Source organism: Lacerta agilis, chromosome 2 (genome assembly GCF_009819535.1).
Source record: "Lacerta agilis isolate rLacAgi1 chromosome 2, rLacAgi1.pri, whole genome shotgun sequence".
Lineage (NCBI taxonomy): Eukaryota > Metazoa > Chordata > Lepidosauria > Squamata > Lacertidae > Lacerta > Lacerta agilis.
Window position 1 is genome coordinate 102,538,195 of NC_046313.1, and position 11,161 is coordinate 102,549,355.

Consider the following 11,161-nt stretch of genomic DNA (forward strand, 5'->3'; position numbering starts at 1 on the left):
CCGGGTGGAGAATCTGCGGCCGAGTATATCTCAAACTCTATATTTTAACTGGAAAAGTTGGGGGTCGTCTTATATGCCCAGTCGTCTTATACGCCGGAAAATACGGTACATGTGGTCTGCTGACCTGCACAGAGGTCCGGAACTAAACCGTTATGCAAAACGAGGATTGCCTGTACCATACTCTGGACTTCTAAGCCAGTGGTTCCTAAACTTCCTGGTGCTGCTGCTTGCTTGGTTCCATAGATTCATCTCCAGTGCCTCCTACAGTCCTACTCTATAAAAAGCATTACAGAGGAACCTCGGTTGTTAAATACTTCGGAAGCTGAACACTTCAGAGCCCGAACTCCGACAACCCGGAAGCGAATGCTTCTGTTTTTGAACGCACCTCAGAAGTCGAACGGAAGTCCGTTTTTTAAAAAGAATTTGCTAACCGGCAATTGATCCTCAGTTATCAAATCTTGCGGAAGTCGAATGGTCTTCCGGAAAGGATTCTGTTTGACAACTGAGGTTCCATTATACAGTCGTACCTCGTGTTGCAGACTTTTCGGGGTGCGAATGTCACCCCAGAACGGATCGTGTCCGCAACTCGAGGTACCACTCTGCAGTTGTACCTCGGAAATTGAATGGAATCTGTTCCAGATTTGACTTCCAAAACATTCGGAAACCAAGGCACGGCTTCCAATTGGCCTCAAGAAGCTCCTGCAGCCAATCGGAAGCCATGGAAGTCCCACCAGATGTTTGGCTTCCAAAAGAACATTCGACTCCCAAGGCATTCAGGAACCGAGGTACAACAGTATTCAGAATAGTGGTTTGTACAACCGACTAAGGAAGATAATAACACAATAAAATTCAAAACAGCAACAATCAATTGCACATTTATTCCAAATCCAGTTAAAACTATTTAGTTCAATTAATTCAGTAAAATCGATGAGCTTCATCAAGTGATACCAGCTTTTCAAATTCTGAAAGATACCGGTATACCCCCAGTGCCCCTGCTGTTCTCTTGCCTCCTAGCACCCTCTGGTTAATCCCACAGCCTGTGCCCACTCTGGGAACCACTGTTCTAAGCAGTGAAAAATTATGGGGTGACAATACAGAAAGAAAGTGCATGGGTATGGCCAGTGCTTCTTTTCTTTAAAAATATTTAGGGGTACTCTCATTTTCCTACTCATATTGAAATACTGCCCCTCAACGAGGCCAAACTTAGATTCACAAAATGTTTAGGGGTATGCGTACACCCCCCCCACATCCCCCCCCAAAGCACTGGGTAGGACGCTACGCAGGCCACATCTGGGTGATCTATCCTCCTGACTGAGTTCAAGCCACGTTCCTCCCTCACTCCTCCCCTTTGGGACTTTATTCCTTGATTACACAAATGCAGAGTTCCCCGTTACTCTCCAAATTCACACTGCTATGCCGTCGTGATGGTGACACACCTTGGCTGTATAAATATCTTTTCCCTAAGCAACCTCTATAAATAATATGATTGCTTGCATTTGCATTGTTAGAGAGAGACAAAGTTCAGCCTTTCTCCAACAAGGAAATGAAACAACTTACCTGTTTCTCCAAGGTGCACCGAGAAACAAACAGTCTTTCCTGCAGGAATACTTCTTCTCCAAGGGAGAAGAATCATTATCGGGACGTCCCCGCTCAGCATCTCTATGCCAAAAAGGTAACCAGAGCATCTTGATTTGTTTGGGCCTCTTACAAAAGCAGGGTTTGTGAAATGAAGCAACTGACTGGTCCATGGAGTGTCTGTCTATTTACCAGGAACAGGTAAGCATGGCAGACCGGAATCCTAGGAGAGTTAGCAAGCTCATTCCAGGCACAGCCCCTGGAGGGAACTTTTCAGGTCACAGAATAACAGTTCAGTGAATTCTCCAGAGGGTTTCTCTCCAGTTTTATACAAAGGAACGGTGAGGGATGGATGGAAATGGCAAGAAAAGCAGGTAAGGGCAGTGATGAGTTTATGCTCTCGGGCCGTTTTGGCAGACCCCATTCATTGACCTTAATAAACCTGACTATGTCTGAAAATACAATGGATTTAAAAGCTGAATTAATATATCACATAGGTTATCTTTTTTCCTGTTACAGTACTTTCTGCTTCTACTGAAAGAAATACAGACAGACAGACAGACAGATAGATAGATAGATATAGATGAGAGAGAGAGAGAGAGAGAGAGCGCACACGTTTTTCTGGAGGGACACGGGGGGATGCATACCCCTAAACATTGTGTAAATGGGGCAGTATTTCAATATGAGTAGGAAAATGAGAGTACTAAACATTTTTAAGGAAAAAAAGCACCGAATAGATAGATGATGATAGATAGATGAGAGAGAGAGAGAGAGAGAGAGAGAGAGACAAGGACATGGGTACCTAAGGGAGGTCAGTGTGAGCAAATGAAATGTTGAGGACTAGTAACTTGTGGCAGAGACCGATTTAGGGCAGCACAGCCAGTTCTGCCACACTGGGCATCAAGCCAAGGGGGGCGCTGCAGGGTGTCGCAATTATGATGTAGTGAATTGAGCAGAGCAGAAGGTGAGGCAGGGAGCTGCTGGATTTTGACCTTGCACAGAGTGCCACTGAAATTTGAAAGATCAAAGTTCCCCCCCACACACACCTCACCTGTAGGCTGATTTGCAAAGCTACAATAGGCCCCACTGCATTTTCAGGACAGTGGCTTAAAAAAAATTAAAAACCTATAACCACAATACTCGAGAATTATTGTTCCATTTGCTAGAACTCTTTGTACCTCATTCCTAAAGCAGAGATGTGAAGGATCTCTTCCCATATGGACCTACCCGGACCCTGAAATAAACACCGCAGGCCCTTCTTTGTGTGCCTCCCCCACGAGAGGGCCAAAGAGTGGCAACACGAGAACAGGCCTTTTCTGCAGTGGCCCCGTTATGTGGAACGCTTGGGTGGGACCTTCATCATACACCTTTAGGCGCCAGGCAAAAACATTCCTCTTCAACCAGGCCTTTGGCTGATTAACACCTTATACCCCCTTTAAATGTGTTTGTGGGTTCTTTTTTCCCTTATTTTTATCATGTATTTTGTGATTTTTTTGTACTGTATTTTTATGTTTTGAACTGCCCTGAGATCTAGCAATAGTACCACTATATTCTGCTCTGGTCAGACCTCACCTGGAACACTGTGTCCAGTTCTGGGCACCACAGTTCAAGAAGGATACTGACAAGCTGGAACGTGTCCAGGAAAGGGCAACCAAAATGGCCAAAGACCTGGAAACGATGCCTTATGAGGAACGGCTTAGGGAGCTGGGTATGTTTAGCCTGGAGAAGAGAAGGTTAAGGGGTGATATGATAGCCATGTTCAAATATATCAAAGGATGTCACGTAGAGGAGGGAGAAAGGTTGTTTTCTGCTGCTCCAGAGAAGCGGACACGGAGCAATGGATTCAAACTACAAGAAAGAAGATTCCAACTAAACATTAGGAAGAACTTCCTGACAGTAAGAGCTGTTGGGCAGTGGAATTTGCTGCCAAGGAGTGTGGTGGAGTCTCCTTCTTTGGAGGTCTTTAAGCAGAGGCTTGACAGCCATCTGTCAGGAATGCTTTGATGGTGTTTCCTGCTTGGCAGGGGGTTGGACTGGATGGCCCTTGTGGTCTCTTCCAACTCTATGATTCTATGATTCTATGATCTATGGATGAAAGGTAGTACACAAATATAATAATAATAATAATAATAATAATAATAATAATGCATTACCTTTATAAGAAAAAGAAACAATAAGTTTTGGTTCTGTGTGTCTCCTGATATGATGGGGGAAACTCTGTTATCAGGCTCATCCCCCCGTGTGTTCCGGGTGCCAATCTTGCTGCCTGACAGGGCTCACTCAGTGCAGTCCTATAGCTGCCCAGATCTGCCTTTCCTAGGAAGCACAGCAGAATCAGGGGAGTGAGAGCCAGTGTGGTGTAGTGGTTAAGAGCGGTGGACTCGTAATCTGGTGAACCGGGTTCGATTCCCCGCTCCTCCACCTATGCAGCTGCTGGGTGACCTTGGGCTAGTCACACTTCTCTGAAGTCTCTCAGCCTCACTCACCTCACAGAGTGTTTGTTGTGAGGGAGGGAGGGAAAGGAGAATGTTAGCCGCTTTGAGACTCCTTCGGGTAGTGATAAAGCGGGCTATCAAATCCAAACTCTTCTTCTTCTTTCTGGCTTGAGGCTGGCCAGCTGCAGACCAAACAGGGTGGGAATTGCAAGTCATATCTGCTTTGCATAGGGAGGGGATCACCAAAGTGACCCAGTCTCCCCAGAGGAAGAAAACTTGCACACACTAGGAAAAAGGTTTTGTGCTATCTGTCGTGGTAATGATCAGCTTGCAGGGCATTGTGTTTGCATGTGAGCCCTGGCCAGCAGTGTAGTGTAGGTGGGTTCCTACGAGGCAAGACACAGTGATAACAGCAAGAACCTTTATTGAACTACATAACTGGGAAACAGAGGCAAAACAACTGCTTATATACATTTCTGAAAGCCTGCGCCACTCCCACTCCCAACGTGATTGGCTGTCTAAACTTCCAAACTGCGAATCACGACTCTAGAGTTCAAGGGCCAATGGCAGAGGCGCAAATCCTGAAACGTTCTGTGATTGGACAACATGTATTGAATCAGAACACATGAGCTCAGAATCCTTAGTCCAGACTCAAGCTCAGGCAAGCATAGGCCACTGAATACATCACAAGCAGGCTGAAGCGAAATGGGGGAAACCAGGCATGGGGCAATACCTCTGTGAGTAGCAGGCATACCTATAAACCAGCTCAATGCAAGATCTGGAAGGCAGGATGCAACTACAGCATCCCTGGCAAATTGCAGTCCAGTTTCTGCTTAGATGGAGGGCTCAGCACTTCCCAAGTCCATCTGTTCCACTGTCAAACACCTATTACCATTAGGACACTTCTCCTGGTGCTTAGCTGAAACCTGTTTCCTTGCCATTTCCACTCATTACATAATTTTGGCATGGAATCTGCATGGAAGCCCTTCAGGTGTCATTTGAAGAGAACAACCATGTCTGTCTGTCAGTCTGTATTCTACCTGTCTAATATCTGTATTCCTCCAGCCTAATATCATGAGGTAAGCAATGCCAGGAGGTCAACTGTCAATTTGTAAATATTTTGATAAAGAAATAGATTTCGCTGCTATTTCTTTCAGCTGAACATCCAAGGGAAGAATGGCCTTTCATGATGGTTTATCTCGCACTCAGCAGATACTGCTGGCAATCTTCTGCTTCCCGCTGCTGCCCTTCTATCTCTGCTACTTGTGTAAGTAGGAAGTGTAACTTCAGCCACATGCATGGGAGTAGGTCTTACACATCTCACTCCATACCCCAGTGAACTCAGTGAGAATTGCTTCTGAACGTGTAGAGTTGCACAGCAAAACAGGTCCTGCTCTGAGGAAGCTGTCGTCTAAAGTGCAGCCAAGAGGAAATGAAGGAGATTTAATTCAAGAATTTCGCCTTTAGTTCTATGAGCCCACTCACCTGTGCGTAAAATTCAAAATAGCTGGCGACTGGTTTTAACATTTCATATGGTCTTCATTGCATGGTTTTATGTGTAACTGTTGTAAACCACTCTGATAATTTTTATGAACAGTGGTATATATATATATTTTCTATAAATAAAATTCCCTCCAAATGCCCCCTTTATACCCAGTCTGCTCCACCTGCCTTTCCCCAATTCCTTTTCCTTCCCTTCTGCCCATCACCAGAGAACTGAAATTCCCACATTGTTTTCTCAGAGCAACCTCACCCTGTCTCTGCTTTGGAAAACGGCCAATGACAACAGTGGTGATGTTCTTACAACCTTATCATTTAGCAAGATAATATATATTTATTATAGGCTTAAATGTCTATCTGTATGTCTACACACACACACACACACACACACACACACACACACAATTTGTGCTTAGGTTGTGTGTTGGTTTCCAGACTTGCCACACACCTTTTGCTTCAGAATTACTCCTCGTCAAACCGCTGCCAAATTATGCACAAATACCCAAGGATCCAAAGCAAGGGACTCGTGCTGCTTCTATGCCAGTCCTTTGTTCTGGAATTGTTGCCCTTCTTTCACTCCAATCTAGAAAACATCATTGCCAAACCTCCGCTGGGAGGGAATTAGGACAGACGGAGAAGGTAGACCTGAAGAAGAGATCTATTCACCATCAGGCATGTTTTCTATGTTTCTTTTTGTAATAATGATATCTCTGTAGGCTTTGCAACGAGTGAAGAGGATAAAGGGCAGCCTGACTCCCTTGGTGAGTGGACACCAAAATCCTATTCCATTTATTTCTTGTCATACTTTGGATAAGTGTAAACAATGCTGCTGGGATTGCATCCTTGTGCCTTCATTTCTATTCTCTGATTGTTAACCAAGTTTGATGTAAGATGTTCATAGACTCTAGGAGTTAACACTCGGTGTAACAGCCTGCGGTCTAACTTGTACAGTGGTACCTCGGTTTTCGAACGTAATCCGTTCCAGAAGACCGTTCGCGTTCTGAAACGTTCAAAAACCAAAACCTCAGCAGTCGACAGCTAGACCTCAGGATCTTGCACCCAGGGGAAGCCACGTGGCATGTTCGACTTCCGAGGCATGTTTGGAAACCGAAGCATTTACGTCAGGGTTTACGGCATTTGTAAACTGGAATGTTCGTCAACGGAGACGTTCGAAAACTGAGGTACCACTGTAGAAGGTTCTATAATAATAATATTTAATAATAATATTTCTTATTTGTACCCCGCCCATCTGGCTGGATTTCCCCAGCCACTCTGGGCAGCTTCCAACAAAAATCAGATACAAAAATATTCTATCCAATGGTTGGAGCTGGGAGGGTGGAATATTGTACAGTAAGGTAAAGGGTAAAGGGACCCCTAACCATTAGGTACAGTCGCAGATGACTCTGGAGTTGCGGCGCTCATCTCGCTTTACTGGCCGAGGGAGCCGGCGTACAGCTTCCGGGTCATGTGGCCAGCATGAGGTAAAAGTTGAACACACACCTCTGAGGCCTCAGGCTCTGTTTGAGCCAGTTGTCACTCAATTATATCTGAAGAGTGAGGGAGTGATCTCAGTCTATCTGGTCCTACTGCCCTGCAGCTGAAGACCTCCACCAAAACCTCCCTTGCCTGGGTTGCATGGCAGCAGCAGGTTCCAGTGAGATCTTGCCAGAAGCTGCTGCCACTACAGCTTCTCCACCGGTGGCGGAGGTGGCAGAGTGGGTAGGCCCCTAGGGGCATGCCACCTTTTGGGGTTCAGCCGTGAGTTATTCCCAAATTCAGGTGTCATTTCCCCAATAAAAGCTTCCCTTTTCCCTTTTCCCAAAGCCCTCTGCCCCTGCCCCCCTGCACACATGTGAGAAAGACAGGCACAACACAAGCCAGAGCAGTGATGGTGAATTGTATTTTTTTCAACAGATCAAGTAGAAGATGGGACGGTGCAGCAATCAAACAGACAGCGCAGATTAGCCGGTGAGAGAAACGTGTTCCCGGAATGGTAAAGCTTTCCACAGGGGCACTGCTGTCAATTTATTTGGCCAGTTTTGTCCCGCGGAGCCACAGTTAGTTCCTTGTTATGTCTGTGCTTGTCTAATGTGCTAGATCTTGCTGGAGAGTTTTTCTCCTCGTGCATTGTGTCAGGAATGTCACATGGCAGGACAGAGTCTCCAAGAAAGACGTGCTCTCCCAAACCCACATTGCCAGCATGTTCGCACTTCTGTCTCAGCAACGTCTACGCTCACTTGGTCATGTCCACAACCAGGGACGCGGGTTGCGCTGTGGTCTAAACCACTGAGCCTCTTGGGCTTGCCAATCGGAAGGTCGGCGGTTCGAATCCCCATGACGGGGTAAGCTCCCGTTGCTCTGTACCAGCTTCTGCCAACCTAGCATTTCAAAAGCATGCCAGTGCAAGTAGATAAATAGGTACCATTGCAGCGGGAAGGTAAATGGCGTTTCCGTGCACTCTGGTTTCCGTCACAGTGTTCCATTGCGCCAGAAGTGGTTTAGTCGTGCTGGCCACATGACCCGGAAAGCTGTCTGCAGGCAAACACCGGCTTCCTTGGCCTGAAAACGAGATGAGCACCACAACCCCATAGTCGCCTTTGACTGGACTTAACCATCCAGGGGTCCTTTACCTTTACATTTACCATGTCCACACAATGGAAGATGGCAGGATCCCCAGGAATATACTGTGGGAAGACCTTGCATGCAAACACATAGTTTTAATTAACGAACTAAACTAAACTATAAGCAGTGAGCAGGCTGACTTGCATGTGGTTTTCTCAATTTCCCTCGGAGGAAAATGGGAGGCAGTGAAAGAAGTATATGGACTATGATTGGGCTCACACCCTTACCAGGAAGGGTCCCATATGCACTGGTGGGAGTAATAATAGAATAACAGAAGGTCGTGCAGCCTCCATATCCAGTGGGGGTGTTTGCAGACAATTTTTGGTAAGCAAAGAGCAGGGGTGGGGAACCTGTGACCCTCCAGATGCTGTTGGGTGTGCAATACTCATCAATTCTGGCTAGCATGGCCAATGGTGAGAGATGATAGGAGTTGCAGCGCAACATCTGGAGGGCTGCAGGTTCCCTATCCTGGACTTAGAGAGATAAACATATGAAATGATCTCTCCCAAAATGACCTCCATAGACGTTAGTGCTGCGGCTTGTGAGGTACTCTCAGCTAACATATGGACATGGGCTTGGTTGCATGCTTCAGGGATAATATTGATCATGGCAAGTCATATTTCCAACAGCTCGAGCCGAAGAAGGAACGTGTCAAGAAATAAACGAGAATCCCAGAATCACAGGTGAGAGTGGTTTGCTGTTTAACCATCAACTGTAAGGCCTTCTTTTGGGGGGCAAATTGTCTAGCGTGACACAATGTTGTAGCTTTGCATGTCACCATAGCTGTCAACCTTTTCCCTTTTTTTGCGGGAAATTCCCTTATTATAACATTGGGAAACAGCAGGGAGGGTGATGTCTGCTGACATGGGTGTCTCTACAGAGAGCCTTTCCCTCAGATGCCAGGGCAGGGTGGGAAGACCGATGATGCAGCCACCTTTGCTGAAGCCAAGCATGTTTGGGTCCAGTCAGGGCTGGACGGGAGGCTTCCTGGGAATTCCCTATGTACGCTGCCTCGAGTTCTGGGAGGAATGAAAGACGTACATTTGGCACATGCGTGTACTAAATAAATAAATAATGGGGCCCCTCTCACTTGTTGAGATCTTATGGGGAGGCCTCGCTTGAAGCACCTTTAAGGATTCAAGTAGAAGCAACTCTATGTGTGTTCAGTAGGCTAAACCTGAAGGAGCCTCTCCACCCCCAACTGTTCAACCCGGACACTGAGGTCCAGCTCCAAGGGCCTTCTGCCGGTTCCCTCCCTGAGAGAAGTGAGGTTACAGGGAACCAGGCAGAGGGCCTTCTCGGTAGTGCCGCCCTCCCTGTGGAACACCCACCCCTCAGATGTCAAGGAAACAAACAACTATCTGACTAAAGGCAGCCCCGTTTAGGGAAGTTTTTAATGTTTGATGTTTTGTCGTGTTTTTAATATTCTGTTGGGAACCGCCCAGAGTGGCTGGGGAAACCGAGTCAAATGGGTGGGGTATAAATAAATTACTGTATTATTATTATTATTATTATTATTATTATTATTATTATTATTATTACCCTGAGTGGAGACCTTCAGAGAACAACCTAAAACTTAATGTTCTTTGCTTGTCACCATCAAACTACTCCTCAGGAGACGCAGACACTTTAATAGACAACTCTGAAATAACGAGCTGGCTACGCAGAGACATTCTGCTCTTTATCTACAATAAAGTAGGTTTTAGCCTAAAAGGCTTGTGTGTGTTGTTTTCAACCTGGGAACAACCGCATATTACATTGTGCCCCTGGACTCCTGAAGCCAGAGGGCACGGAGGCTTCGTCTGCCTTGGGGGTCAGTCTGCCCCCGCGGGAAGTTTTCATAACATTTTATACCGTATTTACTCGAATGTAATGCGCACCTTTCCTTTGGCCAAACTACGTTGTGAAAATTAGGGTGCCCATTAGATTTGATGGCGTATTTACATTCGCCAGCAAATCCTTTTTTGGTTTCAAGGTTTTGAAAACGGAGTTGCGCATTAGATTTGACGGCGCATTGGCTTTGCGTAAATGCGGTAATGAAGCAGTGTGTAGATTTTACAAAATAAGTTATGCAACAACATAGGCTTTTTAAAAAATCTTTTTTTTCCCGGTCTCTGAAATGCTCTCTTTGTTCTTTAAACAGGCCAGGCAGCTGAAACGCACAATGAGGATCATCTGCCGGTTGTTACCTATGAGCCTAAACAAAGTATGTGAGCCGGTGAATGTTGATAACATTAACTACAATTGCTGTAAGAATGATCTTGCTAAGGGAATCTTGATAAGGAGCTTGGTTTGAAAGAAAAGCCCATTTGTAGTAACAACAACAACAAGACTTTTTTAAAGGGTGTGCATTGGGTATTTTCAGCTTCTGATTTTTCAGTATTCTCTGGCACCATCATTTCCTGATAGTTGCTTCTTCAGTGGTAAAGGTAAAGGACCATTAGGTCCAGTCGTAGACGACTCTGGGGTTGTGACGCTCATCTCACTTTACTGGCCGAGGGAGCCGGCGTACAGCTTCCGGGTCATGGGGCCAGCATGACTAAGCCGCTTCTGGTGAACCAGAGCAGCGCACGGAAACACCATTTACCTTCCCACCGGAGCGGTACCTATTTATCTACTTGCACTTTGACATGCTTTCAAACTGCTAGGTTGACAGGAGCAGGGACCGAGCAACGGGAGCTCACCCCGTCGCAGGGATTCGAACCGCTGACCTTCTGATCGGCAAGCCCTAGTCTCTGTGGTTTAACCCACAGCGCCACCTGCATCCCTTCTTCAGTGGTACTTTTCTGCAATCTGGATTTATTTTGCTTATGTCACCTTTGATATGTGATATGGAGCCTGCACAAGGGCTTCCTCATTCCAAACCCAGAGCGTTAACATGCTACCGCTTAAAAATGAATATTCGGTTATTTCAAAACCCATGAGAAAGAGCGAACCATTTCAACCCGTACGAAGCAGGTTTCCCACCCACTCCCCTTAAAAGCAGCAGGAGGGGCATTTCATTTTCCCTGCCAATTTTGTATGTTTTT